The following is a 23,643-nucleotide window of genomic DNA, read 5'->3' as shown; positions in this document are numbered from 1 at the left end:
CACCTTTGACCTAGTCCTTGCAGCCAGGCACTGTTGAACACACTCTATACTGCAAACCCACTTATATTGGGCAAGTATGAATAGGCTTGGCATGACTGTAAATTTGATTAGAACAGGGCACTGTTTTATTATGGCAGTTTCCTTAAATGCCTTGAAAGCTGTGAAAGAAGCACCAGAGCAACCAGCCTCACCGAATATCTGGTATGCCACTAGACCAGTTCACCTCCACTGTTAATGTGCCATCAAGTATTCTTGCATACTTAATGTTTTTATGTACTGTTATTGATTTGTAAATAAACTATATGTAACTTGAAAAACAGCTAAAAGGAAATAATAACATAATTTAAATTAAATTAGAAGATGTTCTTGTGTTGAATAGAACGAAATTTATATATTTTGATTTTTTTTATGTATTCTGGTTCTGTAACTCTGGACGTAATTGCACATATGTGGGGGATGTTGCTATCTCTGCCAAGTTCCAGATCTCAGATAATAGCCCTTGGAGCAGAGGAATCTTTACTCCAACCTTTGATGTTTGACTAGGCCACATATATGTTTACTTATGGCCATATGTACTCGTGTGATGTAACATTATTAATGTAATGTAGTGCACTTGAATAATTACAAAAAGTGCATTTACTGTGTAATCTCAACATTTACATAAGTGTGCATTTTATTGTTTTCTTTACAGTAACGAGTTGCAGTTCTCACATATATCTTCATTTGTGTGGTTTGAATAATACTTGCATTTATTTTATAACTGAAAATGTATTCCTTTGACTAGTACCCTATATCCATATTGTAACTATATATGTATCTGCAATCATGCATTTAACCTTGTATTGAGATGCTTGCCACGCTAAATTGACCAAAGGCCTTAAGGTTTTGGATTTCAGAATGTTTAACCTTCAATGTCCCTTCTGCAGGTGCAGACGCATGATCTAATGAATAGAGAAGGCACATTGTGTGAAAGAGATAGTTGGATTCAGGAGAAGTATTTTTGGCAAGGAAGAGCAGTTTTAACGAAGGGAAGAATACTGTCCATGTGGAATGAGGAGAGGGGAGGAATCCAGGGACATTCTAATGTGTGGACCAAAGGAAAGAAGTCTTGAGTGTAGTTGCCAAGATTTATTGTTTGAGGATGGGAAATAATTTGACGTGTGACATGGGATTCTCGAAGGATTTTTTGGTGGGTATAGTTGAACATTACACTTCAGGTTATTCAGATTCCTTTGAGACTGAGAGGTACAGACCTCTTTGCCACATCTCTGTTGTGTGACTTCATACTGTACAATATTCTTATCCTTTGAGAATTTCTACAGAAGTTCTGCTATGCAGGCACCTTTCTTGCTTTCCTGATATAAATAGGTCTTCCTGGATCCTAGGTTAGAATAAAGCTTAATAGTTTGCTTAGACAGCCTTATGTATAGGCAGGAGGATCGAAACTTTCAATCTAATCACCTGACTTTGCTTCGCATACTTTGCATTGCAACTACAGGATTCTTCATTTGCTTTCTTTTATTGAGAATACATTTTGTGAGACGTTTTGGATATCATTAGTGATTCTGTATTTTTATACCATGTTTCTGCGACAGATTTAAATCGGCTTGGCTTTGAATTTGTAATAAATCCATACTTAATCCCATCTATCGACTCAGAGCTTTACTATGTGACCAAATGGGTTGCATTGTAATTGTTAAATTGTAGTTGATCCTAACTCCTTTTATTGCTCAGGCACCTATAGCCTTCCATTGCAGGGGGCAAGAAAGAAAGAGCCAAAATTCTATGCGTTCTCAGATAGCAATAGAGGACGGTTAGGTTTCAAGATAGGGAGTCAGGAGACTTTATATGGGAATAGTTAAAATCCCTGTTTTGCTGCCTGTCGAGGTTGCCCCTGTAGTTTTGCTGTCCGCAAGGGCAGCGGAGGCAGACACTGTTCTAGAGGGTAGAGACGATCCTTTGGGCACTGCACTGCACTGGATCACATCAAGACCGGGAGACAACTCCAGATTCTGTCCTGTAATTTGGCAGGCTTAAGAAGTAAGCTTAACAACCCATTATGGGGTGATTGTATTTATTATTTAAGTATTCATTATTTATTAGGAGATCATGGGCCAGATGTACGACCCGTTTTTGCATGCGCAAACAGGTTTGCGAACCTGTTTGCGCATGCAAAAACATATTGGCCCATGTACATAGCCTATTTAGCGAGTCCCAATTTTTTTGCGACTCGCAAAATAGGTTTTGCCACTCGCTATTTGGAAGGGGCGTTCCCTACCAAATAGCAAGTCTCAAAACAATGTATTAGTATTTTGTGACTGCAATTGCAGTCGCAAAACACTTGCAATTACCACCTACTCCAAGTAGGTGGTAATGCATTTTCAAATGAGAAGGGGTCCCCCGGGGACCACTGCCTGCCCTTAAAAAATGAAACGAAAACGTTTCATTTAATTTTTTTTTAAATGCATCCTGTTGTCCTTTAAGGAAAACAAGCTGCATTTTTTCAAAAAAGCTGCTTTATTTAAAAGTAGTCCCAGACATGGTGGTCTGCTGAGCCCAGCAGGCCACCATCCCTGGGAGGGCTGTCATTCACAATGGGCTTGCAAATTGCAAGAGGATCATTCATATTGATGAGCCTCGCAATTTGCGACCTCATTGGGAAGCGCAAAACTGTGTAAACACACTGTTGTACATTTCATTTAGCACTTCGCAATTTGCGACTCGCAATGTGTCGCAAATTATGAGGCGCAAAATGAAAGAGTCGTACATCTGACCCCTGGTCCTTAAAGCCACTCCATAGATCCAACTTTGCAACTTTTTCAGTTGACGCACTCCCTTCTTCCTGTGGTCGCCCCTCTGGGGGCCTCTTGATATGGGACAAAATCTCTATTAACAGGAATTTTGAGCTTCTCCAAATCGATACGACGGATGTCCTAGGGCTGTCTTTAAGGACTCTCTATTAACATTTATAACATCTACAACCATAGTGTGAGTTCCAAATTTCCCTCGCCTACAGTGTCTGACCTTGATAATCACCTAGAGTCCTTGATATACAAACCAAAGCTTATCATCGGGGAGGATTTTTACACGACTTTTGAGCTGCTGGACTACATCTTGCTGGTAACTAAAGTGGAGGATTCCACCATGTGTTTTTCGGGATTGAACGCCCCTACCTTAAAAATATGCCCTGTAATCGAATTCCAAAAGGGCCCCTAAGTGGACTAAAATGAACTCTTGTCCTGCACAGCCTGCTTCTAACTACAATGTCTACAATGTATCTCTTTCTCCATATGAGGATGTCGATATAGATGACATCCCCATTACTATTATTCATGGCCACTTCTTCTCCCCCTTAAGCCATTTTTGTTTAGGTGATGTGGGCACCGGCATTAATAAGAGGACCACCTCTAAATCTACCCCCTGGTTCGCTAAAGACTGCAGACAGGCCAAATCAAATGTAGTAACTGCTATTAGATCTCTATGCCCCGAGCAGAGTCGTGAGGCAAGGAAAATGTGCAAAAAGGTGTTTGAGACCAGTAAGAAGTGTTGGGATGAGGAAAATTGGCAGGATCTATTAGGAGCTTCCAAAAGGATGTTCCCTTTTTTTGGCATGTAACTGCCCATGGCTGCTTGGAAGTTCGACGGACTACTGCCGATTATATTTATCCGTAGATGTGAGTCAAACATTTTAGTAATCTTTATTCTACTCCCTCCCTAGCCCAGTTGCCTTCTAGCCCTGTCTTACACTCACATTTGAACACAATCCAGTAATGCTTGATACTTTTACTTTTTTTCTAGAGGATACTAAGGTAGTGGTTTTATCTCTAAAACTGGGGAAAGCACCAGGGCTAGACCTTATTCCTGGCAAACTGTATCATTCTGAGATTGAGATCTGGGACCCTTACATCAACATTCTGTCCAATTCCATTATATCAGGTGCGCCTCTCCCTGATTCTTGTAGCAGAAGAGCAGTGATTATTTCATTATATAAAAAGGGTACAAGATCAGATTCAAGCAGATATAGGCCTATCAGCCTTATTGACATCTTGCAGAAGGTGTTTTGCGCCAGGTCCAGGCCAAACCTGATGTGTCGGCTAACAACTTTGATGTCCTTTCACCGTTCCGGGCTGGGTTTAGATCAAAGGTAGGAATCATGTATCAAATATTTAGTATTTTCCATGATACTTTGGAAGTACATTAAGATCTTAAAGGATCATCTATATGTTGCCTTCATTGATCTGAGAGCAGCATTCAATCTGGTCCCTTGGGCTAATTTCTGGCCACTCCCAGGTCAATGGGGGCTCCTCTAACCCTGGTAGGGAACTTGGAGAGGTTACATGAGAACAACTTTGCCCAAATGTGTTGGGGTAGGGACGGGGCACTAACAGAGAGGCCCTCCAGGGCTGCATATTGGCACCAATGTAGTTTTCTCTGCATATCAACGATGCGTTTAATTACCTCCATGTTTGCATCAATAACGCACCAAACTTGATGGTGTACCCATCCCTGGCCTGCTGTTCGGCAAGGATATGCTCCTTATCTCCAGAATACCTGTGGGGATTTAGAACTTGTAAAACAAATTTCAGGTGTTCTGTAGTAATAGGGAGCTCGAGATGAATGCAAAGAAAACTAAATTCAGGGCTCTAAGGCCGCACATGCCCTTTTGAAGGAACTTAACACTGGTGTCTGAGGTACTCGCGTAACACAAACACTTTGATTCCCTTGTTGTAAGTTTCAGCAATTCCATTACATGGTCATCCCATATTTAGAAATCCAGGGCTATTTTATTACATAAATCAGTGGCTATCGGAACACTGCACAGAGATTATACCCAGAGAGCAGTATCCCCAGTCTTGGAGGTTTATAAGGTTGTGTTCAAGTCGGCTGTACTTTATGGGACTGACGTTTGGGTCACAGGTTCCATGGCAGTGTTTCTGTCAGAGAAAACCATTTTATAAGGTCCACACTAATCCTCTGCAAATCCACGCCACTAGTCCCCTTGTATTTCGGCTTGGCTTTAAAGCAGATTGGTGATTTAGCCACTCTGAGACCTTTGGTATACTGGGTTAGGCTACGGTCATGCCCCGAGCTTGAGTCGTAAAGGCAAGGACGTAGGGGCAGATGTATCAAGCGTTTTTTTTTGTCGCAAACGCTGCGAATCGCAAAATAGCAGCGTTTGTGACAAAAAAACGGGAACTGGTATGTATCATGCAAAAAGCCTCGCAATATTAAGGAATGGCACATTTTGCGATTCCTTAATATTGCGTAAGCATTTAAGAAATCGCAAATTGTGATTTCTTAAATGCAATGTATCAACCATTGAAGAATTGCGAATTTAGGCTAAGAAATCGCAAAATCACCACCAACTACAAGTTTTACAAATGCACTTTATGCAATTTGTAAAGGTGCCATGTGACGCTCATACATGCCCTTACGGCATGTATGTGCGCCATATGCGCACACATGTCATTTTCAGGGGTGCAGCAGGGTGTTCTTGAGACACTCCTGCACCCTTGAAATTATTCTCAATGTGCGATTAGCAAATTGCGAATCGCAAAATGAGAATAATTTTACATTCATTCCTATGGGCCTCCTGGCCCGTAGAAATGAATGAGATATTATTCCTTAATTGCGATTAGCAATTTGCTAATCGCAATTAAGGAATTTTAAGAAATCGCTAAAAAAAGCGAATTTCTACATACATACCATTTTGCGATTTCTAAATAGCGATTCCTTAAAAATCGCTATTTAGAAATCGCAAAAGGGAATGTTGATACATCTGGCCCTTAGTGAACTCATCCTTTTGGGTGAGGACACGATTGTTCCTTTGTGTAGGCCACAATAAAAAATGCAGGTCTGGAAGCTCTGTGGACCAATCCCTCTGCCATTAACCCTGCTCAAAGGTGTCTTGTGAAGAAAATATTTTTGGGGCACAAAAAGAGGGAGTGTACATGGAGAGCTGATTGTGCCAGCCTTACTGGGAGGTTTCTGTCCATAAAATGTGCTCCTCAGTTTGAACCCTAATTTAATGAGGTAGTTCCGCGGTGGGAAAAGACGCTTTTTTTATCAAATTTAGGGTCCGCACTCTAGCGGTGAACAGCTACACTCATAAATGGAACAAGACGAGCCTCAAGGTGAGTGACAAGCAATCATGTGCCATTGTCCGGGCAGGGTAGAGACTATAGAACATATATTATTTTGTTGTCCACTGTATTCCGTAGCGTGGGCAAAACTGATGAAACCCTACTGTCAGGGTTTGAGGTTTCATCACTTTCAATTTGATTTCTGAATCTTGAGCTCCAACATGAGCAGACTGACTGTTCTTTATATAGGCAGATTCCTATTGGAAGTGGCTGTGATTAGGAAGCGACTCGGTCTTCCACTTAAAATTAGAGTTCTGCCATTTTTATTTATTTCGGTCGTGGATGGTATCAGGATATACCTAGGCCTTTTGCCGGAGTAATAGACACTTGCACTTTATCTACTACGGTTGCGGTCTGGGACTGTGCTTGGTTTGCACATGCACTCGTGCTGCAGTGAGGAAGCCATTGTTGCCATCTGCCGGTTCCATTAAGTTATATATTAGATAAATGGCGCATTCATTTTATCCTCGCCTGTAAATATGTCTACTAATGACCTTATCGGTGCACTCCATTTTATTGTCAATTCTTTACTTGATCTGTTACTGCACTCAGCTTAAGCTACTACTTACATTATGATATGTATGGACCTTACCTTTAGGCTCCGCGGACCATGTAGGTTTTTGCCTATGGTTTACGCTTGTGGATCATCTCTGAATCAGGCTGATTTTAGAATATTCTTATGTAATATTTTATGTTATTTGCAGTGTCGGTTTATTAAATGAATGTAATGTGTTTTTAACAGTTTTATTTTTGTTACTTTAATGGCCTATGCCGAATAAAATAATTTTACTACTACTGGTTAAAATCCCAGTCCCAGAGCCTAAGGATAGATTCATAGGATCCTCAGAGTTCCAGTGGTTTGGTGGCGGCTTGGTAACAGCGGTAGATTGAGTAATAATAGGGTTGTTCATGTGCAGCTTATGCTTAGCTTGCGATGTTATAACAGCTGTGTGATGTTTGGAGGAGGTATTTCAAGTGTTGTGGGAATGTTGTGTTTAATGTGAAGACTTGGTAACGGGTCCGACGTGGCCCAAGATTCCAGGATGATATTAAAAGGTGTCGAAGACACTGTATTAGAATTGTCTGCTAAGGTTTTGTGGCATCTGTTGTGAGACGACGTCAACATTCCAATAGACATAGGAACATTTATCTTTATGTGTGAGAGTGAGGTGTGATTAGTGTGGTGGACCTTTTGTGCTGAGGGAAACTATTGATCAGGGTGATTCTCCCCAGGTAGAGGTATTATTTGAATATGTGGCAGACTAGATCAGGAAGAATTGCTCCATATTATTGTATTATTTGTTTTGTGATTGAATTCTGTCAATTCCTTTAGTAAAGCAGACAATTGTTATTTGTTGCTATTGCATTGTATTTGGATGCGTACTGCTGACAAGAGTGTATTTGTGAAAACTGTAAAGGAGGATGAACCGCTGCAAGGAGCGAGACTGATGCTACAGCATGCCTTGCGTGGATTGATGTAAACCAAGCTGTTATTCATTGTCTACGTCACAGAGTGCCGCACTGTTATTGGTTGTTGATTTGGAAAAATAATTGTGAGTCAATAATTGGGTCCAGCTTTGAAATAAACAATTCTAATTGTGATTATTGACATTTTACCTGTAAATAAAATGTTTTCAGGTCATACAAGATGTTATTAGGGAAGATGTGATGATACCTGTTAGGGAGGGACAACAAGCACCACCTGAAGATACTGCAGGTCATATATGGCATTAAATGTATGTCTACACATTTGTACCGTATTTGGCTTAAACGGTGCCACATTAACATTATGAAAAAGAACTGCACTGGCATTTCCACTCCATGGTACATTAAATGTGAGAATCATTGAAAACTTGAGAATTTTATATAAAATGAAACCACAGCCTAGACTTACACATTTTGACGCGCTCAATGCCTGGAGGCATTCAGCTAATGCCAGAAAGAAGAAAAGGTATCAGGGAAGAGCTAGAAAGTCAGTGCGTACCTATGTTGATACATGGTGGGATGCAGAACAGAAGAAGGGGTGAACGTACATGATGGAGGGAGCTAAGTTGTATCCGGCGTTGACAGGTGATGACTTTGAAAAGGGTGGACAAGAGAAGAAAAAGAGAGATAAAGGAAATGAGGCAAAGGAATCAGCTGAGGGAGGTGAGGACTGTGACAGCGACATTAGTGATAGTCTTTCAGAAGTGTTGTTGTTGAATCGTCCACGTACATACAATAAGACTCAAACAAGGGGAGATGGAAGTGTTAATGCTAGTGGAAATTCTGTAAGTGTTATTGCACCACTAACTGTGAATCCTTATGTAATAGGGGCCACCCATGTAAATATAAGAATCAAAATTCACTGGCGGGGGGGAGTCAGGAAGTTGTGCCTGTGGCCCCTTTCCAGCTTTGAATGTCTCCGATGCTCTCATTGTTTCATCACCATTGGCCCTGTAGTACCTATATACAGACCCAGTTCCACAGGGAGTGTCACACATAATTTGGCTGTTTCAATTGAGTTGAGTGCCCCAGAGAAGGCTCCTACAAGTTTGAATTGGAGGTTTATTCCCTTGATCCCAATGAATGCGAGTTTCCATTGTGGTGCAAGTGCAGACCCAACAGCAAATGAGACCAGATATTGGACCTTTGAGTAAGCCTGGGCCTAAAACTCCGCTCCACTTGCAGAGTTTGCGGAGTTTTGGCAACTCTGTGTTCTGAGTAGAACACGGAGTTGCAGATGTACTCCACACTCCGCAAAGGATTGGACATTTTTTTGTGCAGGCGTGCCCGAAATGTGTTTTGTGCGTGCGCAGGAACGGCTTACCGGGTGTCCGCAAATGGTGATGAGATTTCGGAACCATTCGCAAGCGCCATGAGATTTGCCAGGCGGCCGCATGGTCCCGCAAACGTTTGCGGTTGCCAACATGTCATTCGCAAGCGCCAGCGAAGTTCCGGTGGTGGCTTTGTGACGAGCACAATTATAAAAGCGCAGGATCTACAACAACTGCAATCTGGACTGGAGAAAGTTCTCTCCGTGAGCAGTCTCCAAACCTTCTCGAAATGACGATTTGAAGTAAAAAAAACTCCTTAAATTGACATTTGGCTAAAGTTTTTTTTGTGCGAGTAGTCCTTTTTCTTTTTTTACTTTTTTTTTAAGAGGAAGGAAGTGCCCCAGAGTCTTCAACTTCTTGTTCCTGTCCAGCAGGCTCCTCCCACCGCTTTGTCCATTTTCTGGTCACTTTTAATTTGGATTTGGGGCAAGAAGGATCACTCTTTGTGTCTACTGCATAATATATCATTTGATTTGAGGACTTTGAGTTTGAGATTTCACAAGTAAATTGGAAAACTTGTGTTGTTAGTTTGATTGGGGCCATGCACCTATATTTATTTGTACTTTTCATCAACTTTTTTAATTTATTGTGGTGGGTGGCCTGTAGTTTCAGTAGGGGCCTAGTTGAATCTTTGTAAGTAATTTTTCTTCTTTTATAAAGGAAACATGTTGCACAGTTCACTACATTTTCTCCATGTTTTGAAATCAATTTAAATATTGATTTAATTTACCATGTAACCCAGTAGTCTGCCAAGTGCCAATAGGCCTTTCAGCCAATAGGTCCAAAACTACTCATGGGTGCATGAAACAACTGTTTCTGTGATTTATGTTGAATTTAAACATCGTTCAGGCCACGGATGGCATTGGATTGAAATACAAAATGTGTTTTTGTGGCATTTTACTTTTTTTCATGTATGTTAATACCTTTGTTGGATGTGTGTGGTTGTTGTAACTTGCGAACCTTTATAGCCCTCTGGATTTTCGTTTTTGGCATTGTTGCATTAAACTTAAAGATGTGTTGTTGTTTAGCATGCCTCCTTTGAAAGTCCAGCGTGTGAGTATGTTTGCACTACAATTGTAGGCCAGCATTTGCCTTGGTTTCCCATGTGGCCAGGGGCCATTTTGTAAAGTCTGTCTCCATAGGCCTGCTTGTGCTCATTGTTTTCCAGGCCCTCTGCTTGTTGCTGTGACCATGTGGTTGGAGGCCATTTGTGAAGGTAGTCAGTGTGCTTTTGCCATAGGCCTGCATGTCTTCCCTTTGTTCCCCTCGGTTTGCTTCTTGTTGTGGCCTGGCCATGTGTCTATTTTGTGAAGTCGGCCAGCCAGTGTGGTTTTGTTTTGCCATAGGCCTGCATGCCTTCTTTGTTGTGGCTATATCTTCTTGCTGATTGATGTTTTGCATGAAATTTTTCTTCTTTTATTCAGCAAAAATGTAGCTCAGTTTACTACATGTTCTCCATGTTTTTTAAATAAATTTGCAATATTGATTTGAATTGATTCACTGTGTGGCCTAGTCTGCCGATGGGTTTTACCCCAATAGGCCCAGAGCTACTCATCATGGGTGCATGAAGCAACTGTTTCTGTGGTGTCTGTTGAATTTAACATAAAGGCCATGGATGGCATTGGATTAAAATACAAAATCTGTTTTAGTTTTTTGTGGTAATTCACAAAAAAAATGCATGTGTGTTGCCTTTGATGGATGTGTATGGTTGTAACTTGCAAACATTTTTAGCCCTGTGGATTTTTGTTTTTGGTATTGTTGCTTTAAAGATGTGTTGTTTAGCATGCCTCCTTTGTCTGGCCAGTGTGTGAGTGTGTTTGCATTGCAATATATTTGTATATAATGTATTTGCCTTGGTTCCCCACTTGGCCGGGGCCATTTTGTAAAGTCTGTGCCCTCTTTAGGCCTGCTTGTGTTCATTGTTTTCCAGGCCTCCTGTTTGTTGTTGTTGTAACCATGCGGCTGGCAGCCATTTTGTGAAGGCAGTCAGTGTGCACTGCTTTTGCCAAAGGCCTGCATGTGGCCTTTAATAAAATGATTAATGAAAATCCAGTTGTTGCACTGTACCCTATGATGACATGTGAAAAATTACCCTTGGATCTTAGAGAAACTGTGAGGTCCGAGGTTTGGGATTTGCCAGGAAAGCACATTGGACTCATTAAAGAAGTTGAGCTTGTCCATATACAGATAAAGCCAAATGCAGAATATCCCAGAACACCACAATATAATCTGACCCCTGAAATGATTGCCAGAATAACTCCAGTAATTGAGACAATGATTCAACAAGGCATTTTTAAAGAGATCTTGGGGAGAGGAGTTGGCCTAACGGCAAGGACGGTCGACCTCAAATCTGGGGAACCGGGTTCGAGTCTTGGCAAGGATGCGCAATCTCCCCGCGCCTAACAAAAATGAATGTGTGTTCATGTAATGCAAATGGTGCTAGTGTAAAGTGCTCAGATACTAAATACCTTCGGGTCAACTTCGTGCTATATAAAACTCTGTAAAAAAAAACATCAGTGGGAGTCAATGCAGTTCATCCATTATGGGCCTGAAGAAGCCTAGCAGTAAGTATTGCATAGTGCAAAACCATTGCAAGATAAACAATATTGTGATTCCTTGTTTTCCACTGGTACCGAATCCTGCTGTGATCTTATTTCGGATTCCACGTGAGGCTGAGTGGGTCTCGGTCATCTATTTGTGTTGGACTTTCTTCTCCATACCCTTGAACGAGAACAGTCAGTTCCTCTTTGCGTTTAGGCTCAGCAACCCTGTTTTGCATGGTGCCAAGCCCCATGAGGGCATATGGAGAGCCCTTTCATTTTTAGCCTGATCCTCAAAAATAATTTAGAGTCTTTGGTTATACCCTGCAACTCTGTCCTGGTACAGTATATTAACCTGCTGGTTATGTCAAGTACTCGGGAAGCTTGTAAAACTGACACTATAGCATTGCTGAACTACTTGGCTGAGATAGATATAAGGTGTCCAGCAGCAAGTTGCAGTACTGTTTGAAGGAAGCCTTGTATCTTAGTTATCATATTGAGACAGGAGTCAGAAAGGTGTCGAAGGAGAAAATCTTGGCAATTTTGAAAATGAAACCTCCAACCACCCATAAAGAGTCCAGGATTTTCTTGGGGATAGTAGGCTACTGTTGCCTGTGGATATCCAACTTTTCCCTAGTGGCCAAGCCTTTACAAAGGCTGACACACAAGGATGTGTCAGATCCGGTGCCTAGGGACAATGATCGTTTGGATGCCTTTCTAGAGTTCAGAGAAAGCCTCTGCCGGGCCCCGGCACTAGGAATGCCTGATTACAAAGTGTTTTTGCTATTTGCAGTGTGAAGGAGGGCTGTGCTCCCTCAGTGCTTACACAAACACATGGAAGTGATGTAGAACAGTGGGGTACTTTTCAGCTACCTTAGATCCAGTAACAGCAACTTTGCCCAGATGTCTTAAATCTGTAATGGACACCAACTAACAAGTAGCATTAAGTCGAAAAACCCTTTTAAGTGAGGGTTGGATGAATGCGTGTGCTGATGGCAAAATCAATCATGGGGCACCTTCAAGCGCCAAATCGTACATTGGGTCTCTCCTTGTGTACTTATGGTTGCCTTCCCAAATGATGTAGGGCGGTACAGGATGGAACTCTGATGGGAACACTGTAACTAGCTTGAAGGTGCCCCATGATTGATTTTGCCATCAGCACACGCATTCATCCAACCCTCACTTAAAAGGGTTTTTCGACTTAATGCTACTTGTTAGTTGGTGTCTAGTAATCTTGAGGGACGTAGCATTTTGGTCGTTAAATCTCCCTCTGACCCCCCCTAGTGAAGTTTTTAAATCTGTAATGCCCATGGGTGTCCATATAGAGAGATATGAAGGCATTGTCATGGGATCATCTGTTAATGGTGCACATGCCTCACTCTGTTGAAATACTGTTGATGTGTACCCACATACATCATTTGACAAACAGCCACCTGATCCGATATGAGCATATCATACTGGCGGCAGAAAATGTAACTCTGAAGAGATTTTCAGTTTTGAATCCTGCCACCCTGTTGCCTCTTCCTGAAATTGATAATGATGAAAATGAAGTGCAGCATGACTGTCTCAACGTCATTGAACTTGGCACCAATTAAAGAACAGATATACAAGATGAGCCATTGCATGAATCTGATTTTGCATTGTTTGTATATGGTTCATGTTTGTGAGACCATGAAGGAATTGTACGAGCAACTTATGAAGTCCGTACATTTTCAGGAGTAGTAGAATTGTCGTAACTTCAGAGAGTATTTACAGCACAAGTGGCTGAATTGACTGCTCTTACTAGAGCATGTTATGTCTCACACCAGCAGAGAGTGACCATTTTCACTGATAGTTAGTATAGATTTGCTGTTGTTCATGATTTTAGATAGTTATGGTCCCGGAGCGGGTTTATGACCTCCTCGGGCTCGCCCATTCGGAATGAGGAGCAAGTCTGAAAACTCCTTGAAGCATCACAGGTGGCTGCACAAATTGCTGTTGCTAGTACAGTACATTGTAAGGGGGATGATTATGTGACAGTTGGCAAAAGATATGTCAATGAAGTGCCCACTGTGCTTATAATGCATGTACCTTTAAAGGAGAGTATACAAATGAGGGAACAGACAAGACCAACTGCAACCTTTTGTTAACTAAAGCTGATACTTGGGAGGAAGTTAAGAGGTTACAGAAAGAAGTGTCAGAGGCAGAGCAGCAGAGTTGGGTCAACGTAGGTTGTGTTAAGAGAGATGAGAATGAGATTTGGGTTTCAGAAGACGGGAGACCAGTGTTGCCTAACAGTCTTTTACGCCATACGGCCAGGAACGATCATGGTCCTACTCATGTGGGAAGGGATACAGTGGTCTGGTTGTTAAGGCAAACTTGGTTCAATCAAAGGTTTAGTTTGATGATTGAAGCATTGTGCCACAGATGTGTTGTGTATCAACAGAATAATGTGGGGAAAAGGACTCCGGTAACACTGAGTCACAAAGGAAGGTCAGGCAGTCCATTGAACAGGATCCAGATGGACTTTAGTTAGATGCCTGTGTGCAATGGATTGAGGTATGTGTTGGTTGTGGTGTGTATCTTTTCACGATGGGTTGAGGCATATCCCACATGAAGGAATGATAGTCTCACAGTAGCAAAGATTTTGTTGAGGGAGTTAATACCCAGATTTGGCTTCCCAACTTCTTTGGAATCTGACCGAGGCATGCACTTCAATAAGAAATTCTGAGGATGTTCTGCACCGCTTTACAAGTTGAACAGAGAATACATTGTAGCTACAGACTTGAGGCTTTGGGTCTGGTCAGGTGGAACAGGTCAATGGGACTTTGAAATCCATACTTGCAAAAATGCGCGCTTCTGCATCCTTGAAATGGCCTGATACTTTGCTGCTTCTGTTGATGATTCTCCACATCATACCTGATCATAGGACAAGATTTTCCCCGTATAAGATCATCATGGGCAGAGTAATGAGGTTGCCAGCCATGCCTGCAAATGCGCATGTGAACATTTCTGATGATCTGATACTTGATTACTGCAAATGACAGGCAGATGTGGTGTGTTCTGCGTCTCATCAGGTTGAATTCGCTCCAGCCCCACCTCACCAGGAACAGTGCCATGTACTTAGCCCCAGTGACTGGGTCTGGGTGAAAAAACTCATGTGAAAGAGTTGCCTGGAGCCTCGTTGGCATGGGCTTTTCCATTCTTATCATCACGGCTGCTGGGAAGTTCAGAGGCCACCCTAGCTGGGTGCATGCTGCCCACATTTGCCGGGTTCTGTGTCCCCTTAATGATATAAAAGCACCTCTCCCAGAAGAACCAGTGGTGGTAGGGAGGCGATGGGAGCAGGTAATTCAAGCTGTTGGGGAACAGCAAGAATCTGAAACAACACTTGTTCAGTCTGAGGGGAGTCCTGGGGAGTTGGTTGTTGGAGCTGAAAATGAAGGGGCTAGTCCTGTGGTTGTGACTGAGCCAGACTCGAACCCCAACAAAGGGCCTAGTGCTGTAGAACTGCACATGACTGCAGGAGAACATTGGCCGAGAAGGCAGGAGAGGGGGAGACTGACCGCAGGGAGAAGGTGACCCCCAGTCATTCCAGAGGATACGGGGATTCCAATTTGAGTGACAGAGAAGAAGTGGGGATTACACTCAGAAGGGCAAAGCAAGCAAGCGGGCTTTGTCAAAGGTATTCTTCCCCTGAATGGACTTACTTCTCTGTAAATGACAGGGAGAATGAGTTCTGGAAATCTTGGAATAATTTTGAGAATCCAACTGAAACTTCAGGAATTTGATCTAACGTTTCAACATTTGAACTTCCTTTTTGGTGAAATTGAGTGCCTTTAAGCATCTTATTCTGGATGTGGCTAAGTTTCCTTTTCTGAATGCAAATGAAATGAAATGAAAAGGGGTTTCGTAGTGCGCGGCTGCCGCCCTAGGGCGTCCAAGCGCTAATAGTGAGGAAAAGTGCTCTGAGGGAGTGGGGATCAGGGGATGGGGTTCGTTTCTGAAGAGGGGTGTTTTTAGCCCTTTACGGAAAGATGAGAAGTTGGGGTTGGAGCTTAGGTGGATGGGAAGGGAGTTCCATAGCTTAGCAGCATTGAGCGTGAAGGACCTTCCTCCTGCTCTGGACCTTTTGACCCAGGGGACTGCAGCGAGAAATGCGTTCGTAGACTGGAGTAGTTTGCCTGGGCAGTAGGGGGTGAGGAATGAATTATTGAATCAGGGGCCGGATCTGTAAAAGGCTTGGTGGGATATGCACATGGCTTTGAATTTTATTCTTTCCTTAACAGGGAGCCAGTGGAGGGCTCTGATCCCCGCTTCCACTGATTCTCTGCGCGGAATCTGGAGTAGCGTACGTGCTGCGCAGTTCTGAGTCCGCTGGAGTTTTTGCAGCACGTATTCGGGGAGCCCCCAGGTAAAGGGCGTTGTTGAAGTCGAGACGGGATTGGATCAGACCCTGAATGACAACATGCTTGGCTTCAAAGGGCAGGAGTGGCAGGATTTTTCTCAGCATCCGGATGATCCCAAAGCAGATTGCGGAGGTTTTTGTTGCCTGGGTGTTGAGGGTAAGTGATTTGTCCAGCCATACTCCTAGACTCTTAATATTATCCTTCGGAGTTGGAGGGGGACCTAGACTAGAGGGCCATAGCTGGTCGATGGTGGTAGGAGTAGGGGGGCCAAGCAGCATAATCTCGGTTTTATCACCGTTGAGTTTCAGAGAGGATGCCGTCATCCATCTCTTAACATCTTTCATACAGGCAGTCAGGTTGGCTTGAGTTCCTTGTGCTAGTTGATAAACTGCACCACTTCGTTTTGGAACTTGGACCGGCTATTATAAAAGACATTTAAATAGACTTTGTTGGTAAGTAAGAGAAGTACCGAGTCCCTAGGCAGCTGAAAGAGACTAAAGTTGTCCGTTAGCAGAACACAGAGTGTGGCTAAAGGAGACTCATGTAGACTTTGTACATAATTTCATTGCATAAAATTTGAACGTGGTTTTGCTGCTTTCACTGGTGGAAACCGATGCAGAAGACTCTGCAGCTGCTACGTTCCTACCAACAGTATAGATTCCAATGAAGAAATGGAAGTCAATTCTGAATCAAAGAGGCATAGATATATTATAGCAGGCACGGTAATAGCTGTAGTATTAATCATAGTGCTTATAGAGTTAAATTCAGGTACATATGCGTTAGTAGAAGTTAAGTCTACTGTTGCTCAGACTACACCACATCCTACTGATAGTAACCTACAGTTGAGGGGGGTTAGGAAACTGCACAAAGATCTATCACAGGGAGATTATGCTTCAAATGCTTATTTTAGATTGCTTTATGAATACACTGACACTATAAATGCAAGAGATTGCTACAGTTGCACTCAGTTGCCTGCTTCTGTTATAGAGGGTATAAACTGCCACCATATTCCTTTGACATATGGAATTTCTTGTAGCCTTCTACTGAGCATATTCTAAAGACAGGGTAGTTGTCAATGTTATTTTTTGAACTATGGTTCAGTCCTTTTAGCAGTTTCTATGTTCAAACATTTGAATAAGAGTCCTAATTTCAAAGGTACAGAGATTGCAGGCAAATATTTTGAGTCTCTTCAGTCACTAGATACTGCATATGCACACAGTCATAATTTGACTTGATCAATGTCTGATGTGGAGAAGAAATTCTTGAATTTAGAGGAAGATAGGAGGAGAGATCGAGAGTTCAAATCTGAAACTGATAAAGATCTTAAAAGGCAACACAGGTGGAATAGTGGGAAAACTGAACATCCGGTGAAGGGAAATTTACCTGCCTTGACCTTAGATTGGCAGCATAAGGGAAAGCTTTGTAGACCTATTAGTTTTAGGACAGAGTGAATGTCAACATGTTTTCAATGCAAGAGGGAAGAATGACCTTTTCTTAGAAGGGAAGGGACTCCTGGAGTATACTTTATTTGTGGACAGTATGCATATTATAAATAGCCCCATGGATGGCATGGGGCATGTTATTTTGGTATAGTTTTCCTGAGGGTTTACCATGTTGAGCATTTCAATGATCCTGTATGGGTAACGAAATCTAGAACTAGACGAGGTGTTAGTGCACAGGAAGTAGTAGGAGATATTTTTCGTGCTATAATCCTTTCTGTGGGTGTATTTCCGAATGATCTGAAAATGAGAAAGCTGTCTACAATACTGCTACTAGTGCTGCAAATTCTTTATTGCTTGCAAATACTGAGATGGGTGTGATAAGGTCTTTAGTTTTACTAAACCGACTTGCATTAGACCTTTAACTCACCAAAGATGGCAGAGTCTGCAGGATGCTAAAAGTTCAGCAATGCTGTACTTATATCCCAGACAAAAGTCAGGATCTGGAGAAATATATTCAGAATATATCTGGATTGACAAAAGATTTAAGTGAGTTAGAATGGAATGGAATGTCTGCTGCAGGCAAATGGTTTGGAAACCTGGGAAGTGGATTTCTGGTTGTGATCGTGAAACCCCTTGTGTTAATTGCTCTTTGTGTAATATTCCTATTCATGATCTTTAAGGGATACAAGCTTGCACAAATTAGAAGGACAGTGAAGAGGAAGAGAGAGTTAGAGGTAGAGGAGAGTCAGAGTAAATATTATGACCACATGAAACGTCTGGAGGTTTCTAGATGAAAGATGCTCAAGACCACAAGGTTTTAGAAGGTCCGTGTGAAAACATTAGATTATAATCTGTGATTGCTTGATTTGCCATCAGAAGGGAGACTGCAACAGCATAATTTTAGTTCCACCCTTTCATGTTTGACTAGGCCACATATATGTTTCCCTATGGCCTCATGTACTCATGTGATATAACATCAATTATGCAATGAAGTGCACTTGAACAGTTACAAAAAAGGGCTTTTACTGTGTAATCTCAACATTTAAATGAATGTGCTTTTTAATGTTTTCTTTACAGTAATAACAAGTTGCACCTCTCACATATATTTGCATTTGTGTTGTTTGAATAACACATGCATTTAGTTTATAACTGAACATTTATTTATTTGACTAGTACTCTACATCCATATTGTAACCATATATATATCTGCAGTCATTTTTTATTTAACTTCTTAATTGGCATTTGATCCTAACCAACAATGGTCAACATAACCAGGGAAAGAGGAGGTGGGAAGGAGGGGGGCATGACATAAGCAAGCAAAGTACAATAATATCCGCCACATTAACCTTTCCATAAAGGGCCACTATTATTGCAATAGCAACATGGAACCTCCCATAGAGGATATGTACAATGTTCTGATCACCCGCCAGTTGTGTGCATGGCCACTGGTCTTCAAGCCTCTGTGTCTCAAACAGTAAAGTGTGGATTAGCAGGGTCAAGCATTGCCCTGGGAATAGGAAGGGTGCCCACATTGAGGGTGGGGTGGGTTCATACTCAGGCGGGAGGAATGTGTCTTTTTGGTGCAGAAAGGTTGAGTAGAGGTTCCAATGGTTCTTTGGGGCAGGACCATGGTTGAATGAGTTACCAAAATCTGGACAGTTGCTCCTGATAGTGTGTCATGTGTTGAAACCATGCCTCTATGGTGGGGAAAGGCTGTCTTCCCCAGTGCATGGCAACTGGACGTTTGGTCAGGAGAAGGAGGATAGTGATGAGGTGCTGATCTCCATGGAGACATCCCTAACATACCCCAGGACGCCGATCAGGAGAGTCCGTGGGGGAGAGTAGCCAGTAATTGTATGTATGAAGGAGAACACCCCAATCCAGAAATCCTCCACTCATGGATACTTCCATGCAAGATGTAAGAAAGAGGCCTTGGGTGCAGAGCAGTGAAGTCAATGAGAAATCAAAGAGAATCTGTCGGCAAGCCCATGCGGTGGAACTGCATTGGGGTGCGGTCTAACTTGTGAAGAATTTGAAGTGTATGAGCCACAATCTGTCGTTGGGTGAGAGGGTCTCCTTCTGGCAAAAACAGTTTGACCATTGGGCATCTGTAATGGGGAAGCCAGTGTCAGTCTCCCACGCAGCATGTGTCACCGACGTCAAGAAGGGTGCAGTGGCTTGCATAATGGAGTAGATGTGAGTAACTAATTTGCACGGTGAGGGTTGGTGAGTACGTGTACTAAAGCATGTAGAGTAGGAGGAGGGCAGTGAAGGTGTCGTCTATCATGAGCAGGTAGCGCAAAGTTGGTGGTAAAGAAGAATCTCAAGTGCTGTAGCTGCATTGTGTCAATGGCCTCAAACAGGGGTGAAAAGTGATCCTTTGTGTATAGATCAGCAAGGATCTTAAGGCCGCGCACACGTGCCCTCAACCTGACACCTTCATCTTGTAGGGGCAGTAGGAAGGAGTTTCATCCAATGGGTACGGAGAGTGTGTATAGGCAGGGGTGCCCGGCATACCATCTCATGCCATCCCACACCAAGCGAATGCACTCCACCGTGTCTATCTGTTTGCAGTGGTTTGTAGGGTACATATAGTGTTGTGTATAGAGAGCAGGGTGCCACATGGTCTGCCTCAACAGCCATGTGTGGTTGAAATTGTATGGTGTTGAGCCAAAAATTAATGTATTGCACCTGAGCACAGAGTGCATATAGGCCTATATCTGGTGTGCCCAATCACGCTTGTTCAAGAGGCAAAGTGAGTATTTCCCAGGAAATCGTGGGTTGCCTACCAGCCCAGATCAGTGCAACTAGGTTCTATTGCAGCCAACAAAAGAAGTGAGCAATGAGTAGGCGAGTTATGTTTAGAAAGTGGTACCGGAACTAAAGAAGTCTAACCATTTTTGCAATGGATATCTATCCCATCATGGATAGTGGCTGACGAGACCATACTGGGATCCTGTCCTCCAGCCATGCCATGACCAGAATTAACGTTCTACAGTTCATCTGGACCTCAGCTTAGCCGGATGACTAGGTAGAAAACCAGGCCAGAGGCCCACTGCAGCAGATAGTTGGAGGGGAAGGGCTGTGTGCAGTCGATGAGGGAAAAAAGTGTGGGTTTGGCCCAGTTGAATTGGATACTGGAGTATCCTGCGAAGCATATGACCTGCAGCTTGAGAATGTAGAGAGTCACATTGTCTGCATACATTGACACCCTCAGGCATCTGGGCATGAAGCCAAGACCCCAGCGGTCGTTGGTGCTGTTGCAGCCGGGCCAACAGAGGTTCCATCATCACTGCGTATAAGGTTGGAGCTAGTGACCAGCCTTGGTGTGTCCCTTGTGTGATCAGGAAAGGTTTAGCTAAAATTCTATTGAGTCAGAGACGGCAGATGAATTGAGGACTAAGCTGAGTCACACCAATAGTGAAAATTAATATGGCCATTTGAGGCAATTGAAGGCCTTTGTTGCATCCAGTAATACAGCGGCACGTGGAGTGTCCAAAGTGTGCATGAGGGCTAATATAGTGAAAAGGTTGTGCGAGGTTGACCTGCCCGGAATAAATCAAGATTGATCCAGTCACACTATAGTAGGCTTATGGGGGAAGAGGTATTTTGCCAGCAATTTGATGAATATTTTATTATCTACCTTGATCATAGAGAGAGGCCGGTAGGAGTTGCAGGGGTCTGTGGGATTATACAGTTTGAAAAGTGACACTATGACTGCCTTTTATAGGGATGGTGGTAATATCCTGATCTTGAGAGATTCTTCATACATCTGCATTAAGTGGGGGGCTAGTATGGGAGCAAATTCCATATAAAAGTCAGACCATCCAGCTCCGGCGCCTTATTGCATGGGAGTCTTTGAATGACTTGAATGATCTTGTTCTTGTTTCCAGTGAATGAAGAGTCCAGATACAACAAGTGAGCTTGGTCCAGCCACAACAGCTGGTTGTAGTCTAGGTGCACAACCTGCTCCTCTGCGGCATGTACCGGCGTTGCTTCATTGATCTTGAAATAGAAGGAGACCATCATGTTCAAGAGCCCCGTGGAAGTAGACTGCTGTTCTGCTCTTCATACAGAAGCTCCACCGCATAGCAGGAGGCCCGGGATTTTTGGAGCATACCATCTAGTGTATTGCCGGGTGGTCTCCCTCCCCATATCGTTGTGCCGTTGCCTCGCGGTTCAGATATTTAAGTCACTTGCAGCCTCCTTCGGTTATTTTTGCCTGAATAGTAGCCGTGCACTTTTTGAGGTGTAATAGTCTAGCTCTAGGGATTGTAAATACCGTTCTAACCTGGTAATTTGCCCGCGTATCGCCCGTAGAATACCAGATTGTTTTTTGATACATGTACCCCGAATAAATAATTTGAAAGCCTCCCATATGGTCAATGGGGAAGTCACTGATCTCTCGTTGTTGTTGAAGTAATCTACAATCATGGTGCAGACCTCATTGTGGGACACCACATCTAAAAGAGATCCAGGGGGCAGATGCCAAGTAAAGGCTTGGGTGGCCGTTAGTAGCACAGCAAGCTCCAAGAGGAGGTTGGCATGGTCTAACAGGGCACGAGGCAGGTGCTCCATCGAGGTGGCCCTGGTTCGGGCATCTCAAGATAATAGCCAGTAGTCAATGTATGACCATTTATTATGGAAGGCAGTGAAGATGTGCCCTCTCTGCTGGTTACATGTGTGATCTGCCAAATATCATTAAGGTAGTTGTTCTGTATGAGTGTGTTGAGATTGGGGCATCTAGGGGGGTCCGATCTGGCCTGTCAACTAGTATCACGTTAAAGTCTCCTCCCCAGAGAATGGCGCCCAGGCTTCCATTCAACCTCTAGGCCTCAGAGAAATCAGGGCTGTCAGTGTTGGCACCGTAGAGTACGGCCAGTAAAACAGCGTGTCTGTGTTGTGTACCTGCAAGGAGGACATATCGTCCTTTGTCATCACATAGGGCACATTTCTGTTGCAATAGAAAACTTTTGCGCATCAATATCGCCACTCCCCTGGCATAGTTAGTGTATAGGGATATATCAGCTTCCTCACACCAGTCTGCACACAGTCACAGTACTGTGGACTATGTCAAATGAAGTTCTTGGAGGTAGCAAATGTCTATCTGGTGTCTGTGGAGGTAAGAGTGGTCATTGGGTCCTCTTATGTTCCAAGTGGAGCATCTGGTAGTGGTCATGGCGCTTGGCATGGTTGGACGTTGGGAAATAGTTGGGAACATTTTATGGAGGGCCGCCATGAGGGGGGTAAGGGCATGATGTGTAGCAGAGCAGAGGATCTGTTGAGAGGGTTAAAGAAAAAACTGTGCAACACAAACAAAAGTCACCAACTCAAAACTCCAAACATGGTTGAGAGCATCTAACTGACCCATACACCCATCCCAAAAACATTGAAATTGGGGGAATCATCCCTGAGGGTGACACGCCAGGCGAATGATCCAGTCAAGATCTGGCTGAGTGGCCTATGGGGCATGTGTCCCCCAAAGTGAAGTCTAAGGGCTTCCGGTGCAGTCTGTCTCTGTCAATGGCTATCGCAGCCAAGAGGGTGTCTGAGACCCTCATTTCACAGAGCCTCCACCCGAGATTGTTGGGGCATCTCCTGCATGACGGGGGTACCTTGTTGGCGGCACTCTGTTGCCTTCTTGAGCGCATAAGATTAATCATTTTTACTGAGGTGGGCCTCCTTCTGGTGCCATGGGGATACCCAGGGTATTGCTTTCCAGTAAGTGACATGTTTGGCACATTTGAGGGCAGCCCCCTCATGTGGGAAACGCAGTATAGTGGGGCAAAGGAGTGCATACTGGATTTCAGCTTTTTGGAGGAGTCTCTTGGCTGGTAGGAACTCCCGTCTGGCAACTTGTACTGTCGGTATAAAGTCCGGCTAGAATGAAATTGCGTCGCCCTGATATTGAACTGAGCGGCGCTCCTAAGCCAGGCATAGGATGACCTCCCGTCCCTGTAGTTAAGGAGTCTGGAGACAATGGAGTGAGCTGGTGATCCCGGGGGTTGAACTGCGGACTAAAGGAGCAGTGGGCGCCCTCCACAATGAAGATCAGGAACAGGGCCTCCCTAAATAATGTGCAGAGAATGGACTTTACATAGAACTCCATTTTTTGAAGGGCAGTGGCCTCTGGGACCTTAGCAATACGAAGGTTGTTGTGTCATAAGTGCACTTCTAGATCTTCATTCTTCGATTTGATAAGGACCTTATCCATGCGCAGGAGACGTTCACTGAAGGCAGCCTTAGCGTCTTTGTTGGAATGGTTGAATACAATGTGAATGTGTACCATGATGTGGGCAGGCCCGACAACGGCA

The sequence above is a fragment of the Lissotriton helveticus genome, chromosome 10, assembly GCF_964261635.1.
Source record: "Lissotriton helveticus chromosome 10, aLisHel1.1, whole genome shotgun sequence".
In the NCBI taxonomy this organism is placed as follows: Eukaryota; Metazoa; Chordata; class Amphibia; order Caudata; family Salamandridae; genus Lissotriton; species Lissotriton helveticus.
Note: the sequence above shows the minus strand (reverse complement) of the source record.